Below are 20,179 nucleotides of genomic sequence, written 5' to 3'. Positions count from 1 at the left end.
CCCAATTCCGTTCCTTTTTATGGCTGAGTAATATTCCACTCTATATATGTACCACATCTTCTTTATCCATTCGTCTGTCAATGGTCATTCAGGTGGCTTCCATGAACTGGCTATTGTAAATAGTGCTGCAATGAACATTGGGGTGCATGTGTCTTTTTGAATTATGGCTTTCTCTGGGTATATGCCCAGTAGTGGGACTGCTCGATCATATGGTAATTCCATTTTTAGTTTTTTAAGGATCCTCCATACTGTTCTCCATAGTGGTTGTATAAATTTGCATTCCCACCAACAGTGCAAGAGGGCTCCCTTTTCTCCACACCCTCTCCAGCATTTGTTGTTTGTAGATTTTCTGATGATGCCCATTCTAACTGGTGTGAGGTGATACCTCATTGTAGTTTTGATTTGCATTTCTCTAATAATTAGTGATGTTGAGCAGCTTTTCATGTGCTTCTTGGCCATCTGTATGTCTTCTTTGGAGAAATGTCTATTTAGGTCTTCTGCTCATTTTTCGATTGGGTTGTTTGTTTTTTAATATTGAGCTGCTAAGTTGTTTATATATTCTGGAGACTAATCCTTCATCCGTTGATTCGTTTGCAAATATGTTCTCCATTCTGAGGGTTATCTTTTCGTCTTGTTTATGGGTTCCTTTGCTGTGCAAAACCTTTGAAGTTTCATTAGGTCCCATTTATTTATTTTTGGTTTTATTTCTATTACTCTAGGAGGTGGATCAAAAAACATCTTGCTGTGATTTATGTCAAAGAGTGTTCTTCCAAGGTTTTCCTCTAAGAGTTTTATAGTGTCCGGTCTTACATTTAGGTCTCTAATCCATTTTGAGTTTATTTTTGGGTATGGTGTTAGGGAGTGTTCTAATTTCATTCTTTTACATGTAGCTGTCCAGTTTCCCCAGCACCACTTATTGAAGAGACTGTCTTTTCCCCATTGTATATCCTTGCCTCCTTTGTCATAGATTAGTTGACCAAAGGTGCGTGGATTATCTCTGGGCTTTCTATCTTGTTCCATTAATCCCTGTTTCTATTTTTCTGCCAGTACCATATTGTCCTGATTACTGTAGCTTTATAGTATAGTCTGAAGTCAGGGAGTCTGATTCCTCCAGCTCTGTTTTTCTCCCTCAAGACTGCTTTGGGTATTCCGGGTCTTTTGTGTCTCCATTACATATTTTAAGATTTTTTGTTCTAGTTCCAAAAAAAATGCCATTGGTAATTTGATAGGGATTGTATTGAATCTGTAGATTGCTTTGGGTAGTATAGTCATTTTCACAATACTGTTCTTCCAATCAAGAACATGGTATATCTCTCCATCTGTTGGTATCATCTTTAATTTCTTTCATCAGTGTCTTATGGTTTTCTGCATACAGGTCTTTTCTCTCCCTAGGTAGGTTTACTCCTAGGTATTTTATTCGTTTTGTTTAAATGGTGAATGGCAGTGTTTCCTGAATTCCTCTTTCAGATTTTTCATCATTAGTGTATAGGAATGCAAGAGATTTCTGTGCATTAATTTTGTATCCTGCAACTTTACCAAATTCATTGATTAGCTCTAGTAGTTTTCTGGTGGCATCTTTAGGATTCTCTATGTATACTCTCATGTCATCTGCAAACAGTGACAGTTTTAATTATTCTTTTCCAGTTTGTATTCCTTTTATTTCTTCTTCTTCTGATTGTCGTGGCTAGGACTTCCAAAACTATGTTGAATAATAGAGGTGAGAGTGAACATCCTTGTCTTATTCCTGATCTTAGAGGAAATGCTTTCAGTTTTTGACCATTGAGAATTATGTTTGCTGTGGTTTTGTCATATATGGCCTTTATTACGTTGAGGTAGGTTCCCTCTATGCCCACTTTCTGGACAGTTTTTATCACAAATGGGTGTTGAATTTTGTCAAAAGCTTTTTCTGCATCTATGGAGATGATCATATGGTTTTTATTCTTCAATTTGTTAATATGGTGTATCACATTGATTGATTTGCGTATATTGAAGAATCCTTGCATCACTGGGATAAATTTCACTTGATCATGGGGTATGATCTTTTAAGGTTTTGTTGGATTCTGTTTGCTAGTATTTTGTTGAGTTTTTTTTTTTTTTTTTTTTTTTTTTTTTTGCGGTACGCAGGCCTCTCACTGTTGTGGCCTCTCCCATTGCAGAGCACAGGCGACAGATGCGCAGGCTCAGCGGCCATGGCTCACGGGCCCAGCCTCTCTGCGGCATGTGCGATTTCCTGGACTGGGGCACAAAGCCATGTCCCCTGCATCGGCAGGCAGACGCTCAACCACTGCACCACCAGGGAAGCCCTGTTGAGAATTTTTGCATCTATATTCATCAGTGATATTGGTCTGTAATTTTCTTTTTTTGTAGAGTCTTTGGTTTTGGTATCAGGGTGATGGTGGCCTCATAGAATGAGTTTGGGAGTGTTCCTGCCTCTGCAATTTTTTGGAAGAGTTTGAGAAGGATGGGTGTTAGTTCTTTTCTAAATGTTTGATAGAATTCATCTGTGAAACCATCTGGTCCTGGACTTTTGTTTATTGCAAGATTTTTAATCTCTTTTTCAATTTCATTAGTTGTGATTATTCTGTTCATATTTTCTATTTCTTCCCAGTTCAGTCTTGGAAGGTTATACCTTTCTAAGAATTTGTCCATTTCTTCCAGGTTGTACATTTTATTGGCATAGAGTTGCTTGTAGTAGTCTCTTAGGATGCTTTATATTTCTGTGGTGTTTGTTTTAACTTCTCCTTTATTCATTTCTAATCTTATTTATTTGAGTCCTCTCCCTCTTTTTCTTGATGAGTCTGGCTAATGGTTTATCAATTTTGTTTATCTTCTTAAAGAACCAGCTTTTAGTTTTATTGATCTTTGCTATTGTTTTCTTTGTTTCTATTTCATTTATTTCTGCTCTGATGTTGATGATCTCTCTCCTTCTGCTAACTTTGGGTTTTGTTTGTTCTTCTTTCTCTAGTTCCCTCAGGTGTAAGGTTAGATTGTTTATTTGAGATTTTTCCTGTTTCTTGATGTAGGCTTGTATAGCTAGAAACTTCCCTCTTAGAACAGCTTTCGCTGCATCCCATTGGTTTTGGATCATCATGTTTTCATTGTCATTTGTCTCTAGGTATTTTTTGATACCCTTTTTGAGTTCTTCAGTGATCTCTTGGTTATTTAGTAACGTTATGCTTAGCCTCCATGTGTTTGTGTTTTTTACGCTTTTTCCCCCGTAACTGATTTCTAAACTCATAGAGTTGTGGTCAGAAAAGATGCTTGATATGATTTCAATTTTCTTAAATTTACTGAGGCTTGATTTGTTACCCAAGATGTGATCTGTCCTGGAGAATGTTCCGTGCACATTTGAGAAGAAAGTGTAATCTGCTGTTGTTGGATGGAATGTCCTATATATATCAATTAAATCTATCTGGTCTGTTGTGTCATTTAAAGCTTCTGTTTCCTTATTTATGTTCATTTTGGATGATCTGTCTGTTGGTGTAAGTGAGGTGTTAAAGTCCCCCACTATTGTGTTACTGTCGATTTCCTCTTTTACAGCTGTTAGCAGTTGCCTTATGTATTGAGGTGCTCCTATCTTGGGTGCATATATATTTATAATTTTTATATCTTCTTGGATTGATGCCTTGATCATTATGTAGTGTCCTTCCTTGTCTTTGTAACATTCTTTATTTTAAAGTCTATTTTATCTGATAGGAGTATTGCTACTCCAGCTTTCCTTTTATTTCCATTTGCATGGAATATCTTTTTCCATCCCCTCACTTTCAGTCTGAATGTGTCCCTAAGTCTGAAGTGGGTCTCTTGTAGACAGTATATATATGGGTCTTGTTTTTATATCCATTCAGCAAGCCTGTGTCTTTTGGTTGGAACATTTAATCCATTCACGTTTAAGGTAATTATTGATATGTATGTTCCTATTACCATTTTCTTAATTGTTTTGGGTTTTTTTGTAGGTCCTTTTCTTCTCTTGTGTTTCCTACTTAGAGAAGTTCCTTTAGCATTTGTTGTAGAGGTGGTTTGGTGGTGCTGAATTCTCTTAGCTTTTGCTTGTCTGTAAAGCTTTTGATTTCTCCATCAAATCTGAATGAGATCCTTGCCAGGTAGAGTAATCCAGGTTATCGGTTCTTCCATTTCATCACTTTAAGTATATCATGCCACTCCCTACTGGCTTGTAGAGTTTCTGCTGAGAAATCAGCTGTTAACATTATGGGAGATCCCTTGTATGTTATTTGTCATTTTTCCCTTGCTGCTTTTAATAATCTTTTTTTGTCTTTGTTTTGCCAATTTGATTACTATGTGTCTCAGCGTGTTTCTCCTTGGGTTTATCCTGTATGGGACTCTCTGTGCTTCCTGGACTTGGGTGGCTATTTCCTCTCCCATGTTCGGGAAGTTTTCGACTATAATCTCTTCAAATATTTTCTCTGATCCTTTCTCTCTCTCTTCTCCTTCTGGGACGCCTATAATGCAAATGTTGTTGCATTTAATGTTGTCCCAGAGGTCTCTTAGGCTGTCTTCATTTCTTTTCATTCCTTTTTTTTTTTTTTCTTTGCGGTACGTGGGCCTCTCACTGTTGTGGACTCTCCAGTTGTGGAGCACAGGCTCGGGACATGCCAGCTCAGCAGCCATGGCTCCCGGGCCCAGCCGCTCCGTGGCACGTGGGATCCTCCCGGTCCGGGGCACGTACCCATGTCCCCTGCATCGGCAGGTGGATTCTCAACCACTGCACCACCAGGGAAGCCCTTCCTTCTTTTTTCTTTATTCTGTTCCACAGCAGTGAATTCCACCATTATGTCTTCCAGGTCACTTATCCGTTCTTCTGCCTCAGTTATTCTGCTATTGATTCCTTTTAGTGTAGTTTTCTTTTCAGTTATTGTATTGTTCATCTCTGTTTGTTTATTCTTTAATTTTTCTAGGCCTTTGTTAAACATTTCTTGCATCTTCTCGATCTTTGCCTCCATTCTTTTTCCGAGGTCCTGGATCATCTTCACTATCATTACTATGAATTCTTTTTCTGGAATGTTGCCTAGCTCTACTTCATTTAATTTTATTTTACTGGGGTTTTATCTTGTTCCTTCATCTGGTACATAGCCCTCTGCCTTTTCATCTTGTCTGTCTTTCTGTGAATGTGTTTTTTGTTCCACAGGCTACAGGACTGTAGTTCTTCTTGCTTCTGCTGTCTGTCCTCCATAAACAGTGTCTTTATTACTGTGTATCTACCACTATGCCTAACTCAGTGAGCAGCTTTTCAAAAACCATTTGCTGATTGCCTATGAGTCCCCTGCTGATCTTACCATTTGTTTCTCCATCCCTCTAAGCCTACGACACTATCCTGTGCATACCCTCTAGAGAGTGGAAAACAGTATAGTATACTAAGGGTATTTACATTTATAGTATTTTATTTTTAAAATATTCTTAGACATCATAAGAAAACCAAAAATCAAAAGAAAAAACATTAATAGATATTCCACTTCCCTGCAAATCAACTTTTTATGTCTTTGATCCATTTCAGTTTTTTTTAAAATATATGCATCTACAATTTTGCATAGCCATAATCACAGGTTTATATAATTTTTTATTCTTCATGGAATGTATCTTAACTTGAAATATTTGAAGATGTGTAGTGTACTACAGCCTGAATATTTAAAAAGAAAATAGGTTAATAACTGTAGTTAATAGAAGTAGTTAAAAATTAAATTAAATTGATAGATTATATTAAATAAATAAATAAATAAATAACAAATGTTGAGGTGAGTTACAATGTTTTTAAAGTTAATATAATATACAATAGAAAATACTGGATTTTACTCCTACAAATAGTAAACCCCCTCAAATAGAGATTTTAATGATATATAAGCATGTTTCATTTGGGAAAAATGTACGACATAGATAAGAAGCTAAATAGATTTAAAAAATAGGTTAAAATATAAGGTATTGAATTTTGTATTAACAAACGTACACCAAACAACGCAGCCTAAAAGACCAAATGGTTGTTCCAAATCTCAAGTCACTCAAAATTTTATCTACTCTACCTCAAAATAATGAAGGCCATATATGACAGGCCCACAGGTAACATCATACTTAATGGTGAAAGGTTGAAAATTTTCCCTCTAAGATCAGGAACAAGTTTCTCACCAGTCCTATTTAACAAAGTACTGGAAGTCCTTGACAGAGCAATCAGGCAAAAAAAAAAAAAAAAAAAAAAAAAAAGCCATCAGAATTGGAAAGGAAGAAGAGCTAAAATTGTCTCTACTTGCAGATGACATGATTTTATATACTACAGAGTACCCTAAAGACTCCACCCCAAAACTGCTGGCCCTAATCTACAAATTCAGTAAAGGTGAAAGATACAAAATTAACATACAAAGTCAGTAGTGTTTCTATACACTAACAATGAATTATATGAAAAATAAATAGAACAGTCTCACTTACAATAACATCAAAAACAATAAAGTACTTAGGAATAAGCTTAACCAAGGATGTGAATGATCTCTATACTGAAAATTATGAGACCTTGATAAAAATAACTGGAAAAGACACAAATAAATGGAAAGGTATCCCATGTTAATGAACTGGAAGAATCAATATTGTCAAAATGCCCATGTTTCCCAAAGCCATCTATAGATGCAACACAATCCCTATCAAAGTTCCAATGAAATTTTTTATAGAAGTATAAAAAATAATACTAAAATGTTTATGGGACCACAAACGATCCTAAATATTGAAAGTAATCCTAAGAAAGAACAAAGCACAGAACATCTCCCTTCCTGACTTGGTATTGAAAATATGTAGAAATTATTTTCTGATTTCTTTATTCTCTTCAAGGGAAGGAAAATGGTAGTACATGTTGGAAGCTGAGTAGTCAAGATGTGTGAAATAAATGTCTGGGAGAGTGGGTGAGTGAATTCACCATCTTAAATGAGTAGAATAGATGCGATCCACCCAGGGCTCATATGGTTATAAATTTAAATTGAGACCAATTATTAGCTTGTTTATTTTTCTGTATCCATGAACAAAGAGTGAAGAGATAGCAGTATTGAACTCAGATTGGAGTTGTGTTAAGTTGAATTCTCAGACAGAGATAGAGATAATAGAGTTAAGACAATAACAATTAAGTCATTAAATGTAAAGAAGGAAAAGAGCAGAATAAGAATATAAGGTATATGATAGGCTGTGGAAAGACCAATAGATAGGATGTGCCAGTGAGGCAAATTTTACTTGGAGTTTGGATATTATAATGGGTAAAATGGAAAAATAGTAGGCAGCCATTGGAAAGTGTTGATGCTTTAAGATTTTGAAAGGTGTGAAATTACTGTAAAGAAAAAGATAAGGCTATGGTAGTGTTGGGAGAGGGGATTGAGGGTTATAGGAGATGGAAAGCCTAAAGATGTAAGAAGCTCGAGAATTGGAGAGGGGGAGAGAGAGAGAGAGAGAAATAGAGGATATTATTGAGAAATGAAGGAGAATGTCAAAGATATACAGCAACAAGGTGTGATACAGGTGATATAATCTAATGTAATTAGCTTCAAATGAAGATGACAGGGAGGAGAGAGTAACAGTGGTATGCCAATATTAATAAGGAATAGATAGCACAATCCTTGGAGTGAGATATAAAGTTGTTCTACTATGTGATGTAGTGTCCCCATAGGACATCCAGCTTTCTGTTAGAGTGAGAAAGGGGACATTCAGACAAAACATTAGGATAGAGGCAACTTTGCTGAAGCCCTATTATGTGTTCCAGGAGTCACAGAGAAATAGTTTGGGTCATCAGGAGACATAATGAGAGTTTACAGAGATGAATGAAGCATAAACTATGAGTACTGAATATCCTGTGATTACTGAGGTTAGCACAGATATGTCAGGATGAATTCATCCTGAAAGTCTCTTAGAAGAGGTCAATGATTCATTCTAATTATAAGTTCCTTCCTGGAACTGGTGTCTTAGACAGATTGTGATGGTAATTTGCATAGTATGAGTAGAAAGAAAGGGGAATCCTGCCAAAATTTTCAGCGTTCTATGGGTTTCCTTTTTAAACCTGCCAAGAGCAATGCCAATGCCAAGCAATTAAAATGTTTCTCAAAGGCGGCAAGTTATAATATAGTTGCTAAATTTATGTTTTTGTGTATATTTTGAAATATTTGGCTAAAGAGCCTCAAACAGTCTTCTGTTAAACAACAGGTTTCCTTTTAAGCATAATTTTATGTAAGTGTTTTTAAATAATACTATGAAATACTTAAAATGATAAATATTCAGGTGTTTGCCTGTCCTATAATTCAATCTAGTGTTTCCTGGCAAGAAAAATGTAAAACAGTTTCTTTCCTATTTTCCTATTTATTCTTTATCTTCCTCATCATTGGAATCAGGTAGAAATAAATAAAAATCACATATTGTCTAAACCTAAAAACCTAAAGCACTCATGGCATTGTATATAATAAAACTTAAAAGACCTATACAGAACATATCATGTATATACTAGATCAGATGTTCTCAAAATGTAGTCCATCAACCACCTTAATAAGAACCATCTAGGGTGTTTATTTAACATATAGATGTTCTTATTCCTCAAAGCACCTCCTAAATCATATTCTCAATGTATGGGATCCTAAAAGACTTATATATACACACACACACATATATGGATATAAGGATATATATATAGATAGATGTATACACACATGCATATACACACACAGAAGCATGCACATGCATACACACTAAAATATGACAATCGTTCTAGTTTCAGAGAGAGTAGGATATGGAAGATGAAAAGACCACATATTTATGTTGCCAATCATCACACACTACTGTTTTGACTAGGATCATAGATAACAAGATTTTTTTAATTCTTACTAAATGCTCTGTAAGTAGTGTTTTAAATTGTGTTCCCATCAAGAAGAAAATCCTAGACCCAGAGACAAAAATTTGAGTACAAATAGTTCATTTTAATGATGGAGGAAATGTTACTCAGGGAGAAAAAAGTGATGATTTTGTGCCGTGTCAACTATGTTTCCCACAATTACCTTCCCTGTATGGCTTCAGGTTAAAGTTGGCTGCAAGGTAAATGTGCACACGATTGGGAAGGCAGCCATGAAGCAGCAGCTATCATGCTGAGGAGGTCAGAGAAGAATGCCAGGGATTTGTGTTGCTCAACCAAGTTTCATTGATCTATTGGGTTGCCTTGGTAGTGAGCAGCAGCAGCCAGGTTTGCACCTCCCCCTGATCCCATGATATTCCCTCTCTAGCCTTTCAGAGTCCTGAACAGGCACATATACATTTCTGTGGCAAACACCTCAAGCTTTTTCTATGAATCACCTGTGCCAATAAGGTCAGAGACAGTGTGAGACAAACGTGGGTTCCTGTCTATATTCGTGGATTCCACTCTGTCTCTCTTTCCCTCTCATCACATCAAACTTCTTTTCCTGACTTCAAGGACTGATGATGTAGCACAACTTCAGGCTCCCAAGTAATGCACAGGCAATGACCTTCCATATTTTGTTCTCCAAGCTCTCAAAACTTTGTAAATTCTAATCTCTATAATAAGTCCTTGATTTCATTTCACTCATAGGGAGCCTACCTTCTTAATAAAACCGTAATTCAAGAGACAGGGAAGGGAAGAAAATCAGTCAAGAGGGAATGATCAAACACACTGCTATTATGGTTGACCAGAGCTCAATCCCACTGGAGACTCTGGGAGCCAATACCAAACATATCTTAGAGTTATTCCACTCTAGCAGAGAAGGAGCTGAAATGTTTAGCCACCTATTTCTGTCAATCACAGGTTAACAGCAGCTCTCATGGAGTAATTCTCCAGGTCTTCTAATCTGCTCACATCTATGAACAAAGCAGGCTCAGGTGGCCAGATAAAGCCCTCCAGCAAAGAGACACTACTGCTGGAAGATGGAGGTCAGATGACCTGAGCAGAATAGTGGTGGCCAAAAAGATATGTGGGTCACTGTAAGAATCATTTATGAGAACTTTATAAGAATTAGCTCTTTTGTCCTCACAGCAACTCTACAACGTATTCAGTATTGTTTATACTTGTCTTCTGCATTAACAAAAAGAGGTTTGTACAGCTTAGGCAAATTTCCCTAAAGTCACAGTGGTGATAAAGGAAGGAGTTAGGATTTAAACGCAGGTACAAATGATTTCAAATATGTATTATTAACCACTATGATAGCTGCCAATCTAATTTCTAATAAGAAATTTTAGCCAGTTTGTCAACTGCATGATTAATATTTTAAAAAATTAATTGCACCTTTATGCTATCAGAAAACAATAGCAAGATGAAATTAAATAAATTACATTTTTAAAGTGATGAGAAATACAATATACTTAAGAGAAAATTATCAAAAAGAATATAAGACCTCTGCACCAAAAACTATGGCAGGTGAAGAGTAATGAAAAATCTAAATAAAGGTAGTAATGTTGTTAACATGGCAATTCTTCACAAATTGATCTATAGATTCAATTTAATCCAAATCAAATCCCAGCAGGCTTCCATGTAGAAACTTACAAGGTGAGTCTAAAATTTATATGGGAACACAAGTGATCTGGAAGAGCCAAAACAATGAAAAGAAGAACAAAATTTGCAACTTGCACCTGATTTTAATACTCTGATTAAAAACTTCCAACAAACAAAAGTCCAGGACCAGATGGATTGACAGGTGAATTCTATCAAACATTTAGGGAAGAGTTAACACCTATCCTTCTGAAACTCTTGCAAAAAGTTGCAGAGGAAGTAATACTCCCAAGCTCATTCTGTGAGGCCATCATCACCCTGATACCAAAACAAGACAAAGATATCACACACACAAAAAAACCCACAAAATTACAGGCCAGTATCACTGATGAACATAGATGCAAAAATCTTCAACAAAATATTAGTAAACTGAATCCAACAAAACATAAAAAGGATCATACAAAATGATCAAGTGGGATTTATCCCAGGGATGCAAAGATTCTTTAACATACACAAATCAATCAATGTGATACACCACATTAACAAACTGAAGAATATAAAAAAAATACGATCATCTCAATAGATACAGAAAAACCTTTTGACAAAATTCAATACCCATTTATGAGAAAAACTCTCCAGAAAGTGGGCATAGAGGGAACCTACCTCAACATAATAAAGGCCATATTTGGCAAACCCACAACTAACATCATTCTCAACAGGGAAAAGCAGGAACAAGACAAGGATGTCCACTCTTGCCACTTCTGTTCAACATAGTTTTGGAAGTTTTAGCCATGGTAATCAGAGAAGAAAAAGAAATAAAATGAATCCAAACTGGAAAAGAAGAAGTAAAACTGTCATTCTTTGCAGATGACATGATACTATACATAGAAAATCCTAAAGATGCTACTAGGCAACTACTAGAGCTTATCAATGAATTTGGTAAAGCTGCAGGATACAAAATTAATACACAGAAATCACTTGCATTCCTGTACATTATCAACAAAAGATTAGAAGGAGAAATTAAGGAAACAACACCATTTACCATCACATCAAAAAGAATAAAACACCTAGGAATAAACATAACTCAGGAGACAAAGGACTTGTACTAAGAAAACAATAAAATGCTGATGAAAGAAATCAAAGATGACACAAACAGATGGAAAGATATACCACGTTCTTGGATTGGGAGAATCAATATTGTCAAAATGACTATACTACCCAAAACAATCTACAGATTCAATGCAATCCTTATCAAATTGTCAATGACATTTTTCACAGAACTAGAACAAAATCTTTCACAATTTGTATGGAAACACAAAAGACCCCAAATAGCCAAAGCAATTTTGAGAAAGAAAAATGGAGCTGGAGGAATCATGCTCCCTGACTTCACACTATACTACAAAGCTACAGTTATCAAAACAATATGGTACTGACACAAAAACAGAAATATAGATCAATGGAACAGGGTAGAAAGTACAGAGATAAACTCACATATCTATGGTCAACTAATCTATGACAAAGGAGACAAATATATACAATGGAGAAAAGACAGTCTCCTCAACAAGTGGTTCTGGGAAAACAGGACAGCTACATATAAAAGAATGAAGTTAGAACACTCCCTAACACCATACACAAAAATAAACTCAAATTGGATTATAAACTTAAATGTCAGGACAGATACTATAAAACTCTTAGAGGAAAACATAGGCAGAACACTCTCTGACATAAATCACAGCAAGATCCTTTTTGACCCACCTCCTAGAGTAATGAAAATAAAACAAAAATAAACTAATGGGACCTAATTAAACTTAGAAGCTTTTGCACAGCAAAGTAAACCATAAACAAAACAAAAAGACAACCCATAGAATGGGAGAAAATATTTGCAAACAGTGCAACTGACAAGGGCTTAATCTCTAAAATATACAAACTGCTCATGTAGCTCAATATCAAGAAAACAAACGGCCCAATCAAAAAATAGGTGGAAGATCTAAATAGGTATTTCTCCAAAGAAGACATACATATGGCCAAAAAGCACATGAAAAGATGCTCAACATCATTAAATTATTAGAGAAATGCAAATCAAAACTACAGTGAGGTATCACTCCACACCAGCCAGAATGGCCATCATCAAAAAATCTACAAACAGTAAATGCTGGAGAGGGTGTGGAGAAAAGGGTATGCTCCTACACTGTTAATGGGAATGTAAACTGGTACAACCATTATGAAGAACAGTATGGAGGTTCTTAAAAAAATAAATATAGAACTACCATATGATCCAGCAATCCCACTCCTGGGCATCTATCTGCAGAAAACCATAAGATACATGCACCCCAGTGTTCATTTCAGCCCTATTTACAATAGCCAAGACACTGAAGTGACCTAAATGTCCATCGACAGAGGAATGGATAAAGAAGATGTGGTACATATATACAATGGAATTCTACTCTGCCATAAAAATAATGAAATAATTCTATTTGCAGCAAAATGGATGGGCCTAGAGATTATCATACTAAGTGAAGTAAGTCAGACAGAAAAAGACAAATATCATATGATATCACTCATATGTGAAATATAATAAAAAATGATATGGATGAGCTTTTTTACAACACAGAAACCAACTCAGAGGTCTCGAAATCAGACTTATGGTTACTAAGGGGGAAATGTGGGAGGAAGTAATTAATTGGGAGATTGGGATTAACATATACACACTACTATATATAAGATGGATTACTAATAAGAACCTACCATACAGCACAGGGAACTCTACTTAATATTCTGTAATAACCTATATGGGAAAAGAACCTGAAAAAGAAAGGATATTTTTATGTGTATGACTGATTCACTTTGCACTACACCTGAAACTAACACAACAATGTAAATCAACTCTACCCCAATAAAAATTTAAAAAAAAATAAAGAAGGTTCCTAGAATATACCCTCTTGGTTATGGTGTGTTAATACTTTAATAAGATTTGGCATAATACTTGCTAATATCTCATCTTTAAAGTATTTCAGGTTTCACAAAAACATGCATTACTTTTTCAATTTGAAAACACCAAGTAAAATATGTTTTTAAAGAAAAAAATATACTTAGTAAAGAGGTATAAAAATCAAGAAAGTTTGGTAATGGCATAAGGATAGACCTATAGGTCTACAGAAGAGTAGAGACTCCAAAAATAGACCCCCACCCACAGTCAAATAATTTCCAACAAAGGCACCATGGAATTTAATGGAGTAAAGAAAGTCTTTTTCACATATGGTGCTGAAACAACTATATATCCATATTAAAGAAAAATGACCATCAACTCTTCATTCATGCTATCTGAAAAAAATATACTTGAAATTGATCACAGTCTTAAGTGTAAAATCTAAAACTATAAAACCTCTAGAAGAAAAGAAAAAAGAAAAAATCTTTGTGACCATGGCAAAAGCAAAGATATTTTAGATGGGTCACAAACATAGAAAGATTGAACTAAAAAGAAAAGAATGTGTAAGTTGGATCTTTTCTTAAATTAAAAAATATATTATTTCAAAATCACTGAGGTAAAATAAGACAGTAGAGTCTAGGAACACATATTCACAAAACATTTATTTGAAAAGGGTCTTTTATAGGAATATCTATATCCATATACAACTTTTACCACTCAATGGCAGAAAACCAACCAAATTAAAAATGTCCAATATATGTGAACACTTTTCAACGGAAGTATATGAATGAATTCTTGGCACATAAAAAAGTTATACCAAATTAGTAGTTATCAGGGAAATGGAAATCAAAACTCCTGACTGAAAATATCAACTCTTTATCAAACTGTGAAGCAATGGAACTAGCATATAGTTGGTGGAAATATAAAATTATCTCACTAGTTTCTTAAATATTTATGATATATCTATCTTAAACTTGCCAAGAGAAATGAGAATGTGTGTATAAACAAAGACATGTTTTAATACTCTTTGCAGCTTTATTCACAATAACCCTAAACTGTAAATAAGTCAAATATCTAAGAGGTGAAGAATAAAATCAACTTGACATATTTATACAATTGAAGACTGCTCAGCAATAAAGTAACAAAGTACTGATACAAACTGCAACATAGATGAACCTTACCATTATGATGCAGTGTGAAAAAAGCCAGATCCAAACAAATATATACTGTATGTTTCCACTTATAAATAAAAAAAACTTTAAAAATTAAAAACTAATATATTGTGACAAAATAAACACCAGTGCTTGCCTGGGGCTGAGGATGGAGGTACTACTGCGCTGCAGAGTGAAATGAGGAATCTTTTGTGGGTGATGTAATTTTTCTATATCTTAATTGTGATTGTAGTTCCATAGGTACACACAACTGTCAACTCATTATATTGGGCAATTTAAATACATGCAGTTCATTATACACAATTTATATCAGAATCAAGTTGATTCAATACTCAGTCAGTGATACTCTTATTTTTAACCCCCCCCAAATAGTCTTCTAATAGCAAAGATCTTTTCAGACTACCTATTTTGAAATGATAACATATGGCATTACTTGGCTTCAACGAGGTCTTATTTATTTAGAATTAAGCTGAGTTATTTGGATTTATTTTTTGCTATTGAATTGTAGAAGTTCCTTTTATATTTTGGATATTAACCCCTTATCAGATATACAGTTTGCAAGTATTTTCTCCCATTTTGTAAGTTGCCTTTTGACTCTGTTCTTTTGTATATTTTTGCTGTACAGAAGCTTTTTAGATTGATCTAATTCCACGTGTCTATCTTTGTTTCTGTTGTTTGTGCTTTTGGTGTTATGTTCAAGAAATCACTGATAAGACCACTGTCATGAAGCTATTCCCCTATGTTTTCTTCTAGGAGTTTTACAGTTTCAGGTGTCAGATTTAAGTTTTTAATCCATTTTAGGTTGAACTTTGTGTATGATATAAGATAAGAGTTAGATTTCATTCTTTTACATGCTGATAACAAGTTTTCCCAACACTGTTCCTTGAAGAGACTATTCTTGGAACCCCATCGTGTATTCTTGGAACCCTGATCTATGTGTCAGTTTTAATGCTGGTACTATGTTGTTTTAATTACCATAGCTTTGTAATATATTTTGAATCAGAAAGTGTGATGCTTCAAAACCACAAAAAGTTATCACCTCACGCCTGTTAGGATGACTATTATTAAAAAAAAAAAAAAGTGTTGGCAAGGATATGAAGAAATTGGGACTCCCGTATACTGTTCATGGAAATGTAAAATGGTGAAGCCATGATGGAGGACAGTATGAAGTTTCAGAGAAAATTAAAAAATAAAACTACCATCAATCTCACTTCTTAGGAACATATCCAAAAGAATGAAAATCCAGAGATAGCTGTATTCCCGTGTTCACTGCAGCATTATTCAACGTAGCTAAGACATGGAAACAAACTAAATGTCCATTGATGGATGAGTGGATAAAGAAAATGTGGTATATACATACAATGAAATATTATACAGCCTTAAAAAGAAGAAAATTCTGCTTATGTGACAACAAAGATGAACCTGGAAGACATTATGCTAAGTGAAAAAAGCCAGTCACACAAGGAAAAATGCTATATGAACCCATTTATATAAAGTATATAAAGTAGTAAAACTCATAGAAGCAGAGAATAGAAAGATGGTTTCCAGGGTCTAGAGAAAAGGGGAAAATGGGGCTTTGCTGTTCAACTTGTATACAGTTTCAGTTATGGAAGATGAATAAGTTTTAGAGATCTATTGTACAACATTGTCTCTCTAGTAAAAAATACTGTACTGTGCACTTAAAAATTTGTAAATAGGTAGATCTCATGTTAAATGTCCTTACTATAAAATCAGTCAATCAATCTCTTGAATAACGGTTTAAAAAAATATATACCTCATGTTGATAGTAAAAAGTAATAGCCAGGTCTAATTATTTACTGTATCACACACACACACACACACACACACACAAAGAGAGAAAGGAAACAAACAAAAATCTCTCCAGCACCTGCTTAAATGATAGCCTGACAATAAAAAAAAAGAAAAGGGTATTACATGAATATGTAATATTGTGTATGTAATATTTTGGTGTTACATCAAAATAACACAATTAAATTTGCTGCACTTTTAACTGATACCTATGTCATTATAATTATTCATACTAGGATTATCAGAGTTAATAAATACTTGTTAGTTGCCAAAGGCAATTTTTCACATTCTGCCTGGCAGTAACCTGTAGCTGTGCCAGAACCATTTTTGCAGCGTTAAAAGATCTGCTCTAAAGAGCTGCTGAGCATGTCATTTCACTAATAATTGATTTTCTTCCTTTCATTTTTGCAACCCTTCAGGTAGAAGAAACACAGGTTAATAAATTCACAGCACCACAGGGAAAGATCTTTTCATATGTTCAGTTGTGATGCTGATATCCTATTGGGCTCTATCTAAATAACTGTGTGTACAATGTCTTATGTCTCTATATAAACTAATACAAATTTTTTCCTCAGTATAAGAAAAACAATTATTGAATTTTATATTCTGCTTAGATGGTACTGATTACCTTCTGAACTATTCAGCACATTTAAAGCAATAATTTCTGAATGTTCTCTTAGCTTCTTGAAAGAGTTTAAATTATAGAATTATGGATTTTAGTTCATTGCTTCATCTTTTATTGTTGTGTTTGCCACTCTGCTGCGTCACATCACAACTACAGATAGTAGTAAAGAACGGAAATAATTATGCGAGATTACAGATTTTTATCTACATGTATATGTAAAATTTACATGCAATTATTAAACATTTACTTTTTACAGGGTATGGAGTTCAATTTAAAGAGAGTTAAGGCATAGTTTCTTCTCCAAGATGATCTTATAATCTATTACAGCATGTTAGTTCATTCAGATTCTTTGATGAGGAGAAATCAAGGCAGAATTATAGTGCAAGAGATTTATTGGATGGGGGAATGCTTTGGGGGAGGGTAAAGAGGAGAATGCATGAAAAGGCAGAGATAGCCTTCAGACCAGCATATAATTCTGACATTTTTGAAGAAGTGGGGGAAGGAAAGAAGATTGGGTAAGGAAGAGTCTTATATTTCAGCACAGTTCTAAGAAAATCTGATTAGGCAAATAGAGAGAGATGTGTCAGAGTTGCCTGTCAGACAAATCCCATAACTTGCAGGAATGGTCCAGAATTAGTATCTCTACCACAGTAAGCCACCGAAGAACAGCCCACAGGAAGAATATTCCTGGCACAAATGCCATCCTAAATTTACATGAAAGCTGATGGAGCTATCAGCCAACAACACACCTTCCAGTAGGCCTAAGCAGTGCATTTCATGACCACATGTCACCACTTGCACCACAAAGATCATCTTCACCATGCAGTCAGCAAACAGCTTCTATATAATTCTTATTGGGATCTTTTTCTAAGGGGAAAACTGAGAAAAGGGAGGGCAAAGAGTAATGGGACAAATGTAGTTTCCATCACTACAGTTGGTCTTGGGCTACAACTGGTACTCATTCTCTCCAGTCAATGGATTCTAGATCAGAAAATTGGCAAAGGATCATAACTTTGTACTGGGGCTACCGCCCTCTAAGTCTTCTGCTTTATCATTCTTCTCCTTTTCTGGTTGTAGATTGTATTAGTCAGTGTTCTCCATAGAAACAGACTTACAGGAGTTGATAGATAGATAGATAGATAGATTTATTATAGAAATTGGCTCATGTGGTTCTGGAGGTGATACATCTCATGATCTATCATCTGCCACTTGGAGAACCAGGAAGGTAGGTGGTATAATTTAGTCCAATTCCAAAGGTCTGGGAACAACGGGACTGATTATGTAAGTCCTTATCTGAGTCCAAAAGCCTGAGAACCAGAGGCACCAATAACTAAGGGTAGGAGAAGATGGATGTCTCAGCTCAAGCAGTGAGAGGGCAAATTTACCCTTCCTCTACATTTTTGTTCTATTCAAGCCCTCAACAAGTTAGATTATGCTCACCCACACTGAAGAAGGTCATCTGCTTTACTCATCAACTCAAATGCTAATCTATTCCGGAAACACTCAGAAATGCAGTTTTACCAACTATCTGGGTACTCCTTAGCCCAGCAATTTGACATAAAATAAACAATCACACAGATGAGAAGTAGGACCTTTGTTGGCTGCTCATCTATTTTGCCTCTAGGGAGAACATGCTCTATTAATCATTTCCACAATTCCCTGCAGATCAAGCTCCCTTAGCTTCCTCTTTAACATTGCTAATAATTGAGGTCTTCAGACTTCTGGCTGTTAGGCACTGTTAGGTGACCTGAATTACACGGGGTCCCACAATTTTATTAGATATTAATGAGCCCAACTGTGTGGCACCTCTCCTGTTGTCAGCACTTGCCTACAATGGAGAGTTATCACTGAACTTTTTTGTGATGTTGATTCCCCTCTCAGCAGAGTATTCCCAGTGCTTTTGGTGAAGGGTGTGTTCTCTGGGCCCTTCCATGGTACATAATACTCTGATGGGTCTTCCATTCTCAGACAACACACTCATTCCAGTGTGACCACTTCACCCTCTTTAGTCTTTGAGGGTCTGCCAGGGCAATTTAGACATTACTTTACTCATTATTTTCCAGTTCTCCAGGCTTCTAAGAGTCACTCAAGGAGCAATTTTGCTTTAGTGCTCAGCACAATACCCATATCCTGTTTACAGTTGTGGAAACCTAGGCTTTAAGAGATAAGCAACTGGCCTAACAGCATGCAGTTAATTTGTAGTCAGAAGTAAATGCAGACCTGTCTAGTTCCAAAATCCATGTTAAAAAATAAATAAAGAGTAATCTGACTCCACTTTGTGTCTTTTTGCTAGGATGTTTAAATCCTGTATCTTGAGAAATGCACAAAAGTCAATGGATTCTGGTTTGTTCTGACCCACTTGGTCAGACACCCTTAAAATCCAATCCGAGAGTATTCTTTTGGCTATGTCACAACATGCAAATTAATTCCTTCAGCTTCTTTATTGTATAATGCATTTCTTCTCTTATTAGGCCCAGCATGTCCCTGGCCAGGTTATGCTGAAATTTAACCCAAGTTACCAGCCTGGTCACAGGAGAGGAGATTTGAGTAGCTTCTGAGGGGAAAACCTGCTACTCTGCAGTGGCAAGACCTCTGCAGCACCTTCCAGCAGAGTAGTGCTTGCTTGTCCTAGGGAAGGGTGGCTAGCCTCTCTAACCTCTGAGATTTGAAGATCTGCTGAGCTAAAGTCTTCAGAGATTCCACCAGATATCCCCATTCACGTTTCAGGGTCACAGTTCTCCCAGTTAGGGTTCTGGACTGATAATAAAAGATCTACCTTGGCTGGGCATTTTTACATCTCTAAAGCTCTGGAACTCTGTTAGGTTAGCTTCTGTTCAGCTGTTCTGGCTTTTCCAGTTCAGAAGATAAAGACCTCTTTAAGCTGTCAAAGAACCTCTTTGCTCTCACATTTAGGACTTAACTGCTTGTTAATAACCTCAGTCTCTCATTAATACCACTTAGCAGTAATCAGCCAACTCTGCTGGCTTTGTATGCATTGTTCCCCCTCATACATTTCAAATCCTTGAATCATCAAATGTACTAGGGGTGTTTTCCAAGGTCACCAGCAGTGATAACAATTGGGCTGTCAACCTGTGCTTTATTATATGACTCAGGATGGTGCCTTCTGGGAGGTGGTGGGGGAGCCAGCCTCCAAACCCATTTTTGTTGCCCATTTTCCTATGATATTTCTG

This window comes from Mesoplodon densirostris, chromosome 7 (assembly GCF_025265405.1).
Source record: "Mesoplodon densirostris isolate mMesDen1 chromosome 7, mMesDen1 primary haplotype, whole genome shotgun sequence".
Taxonomy (NCBI): Eukaryota; Metazoa; Chordata; class Mammalia; order Artiodactyla; family Ziphiidae; genus Mesoplodon; species Mesoplodon densirostris.
Note: the sequence above shows the minus strand (reverse complement) of the source record.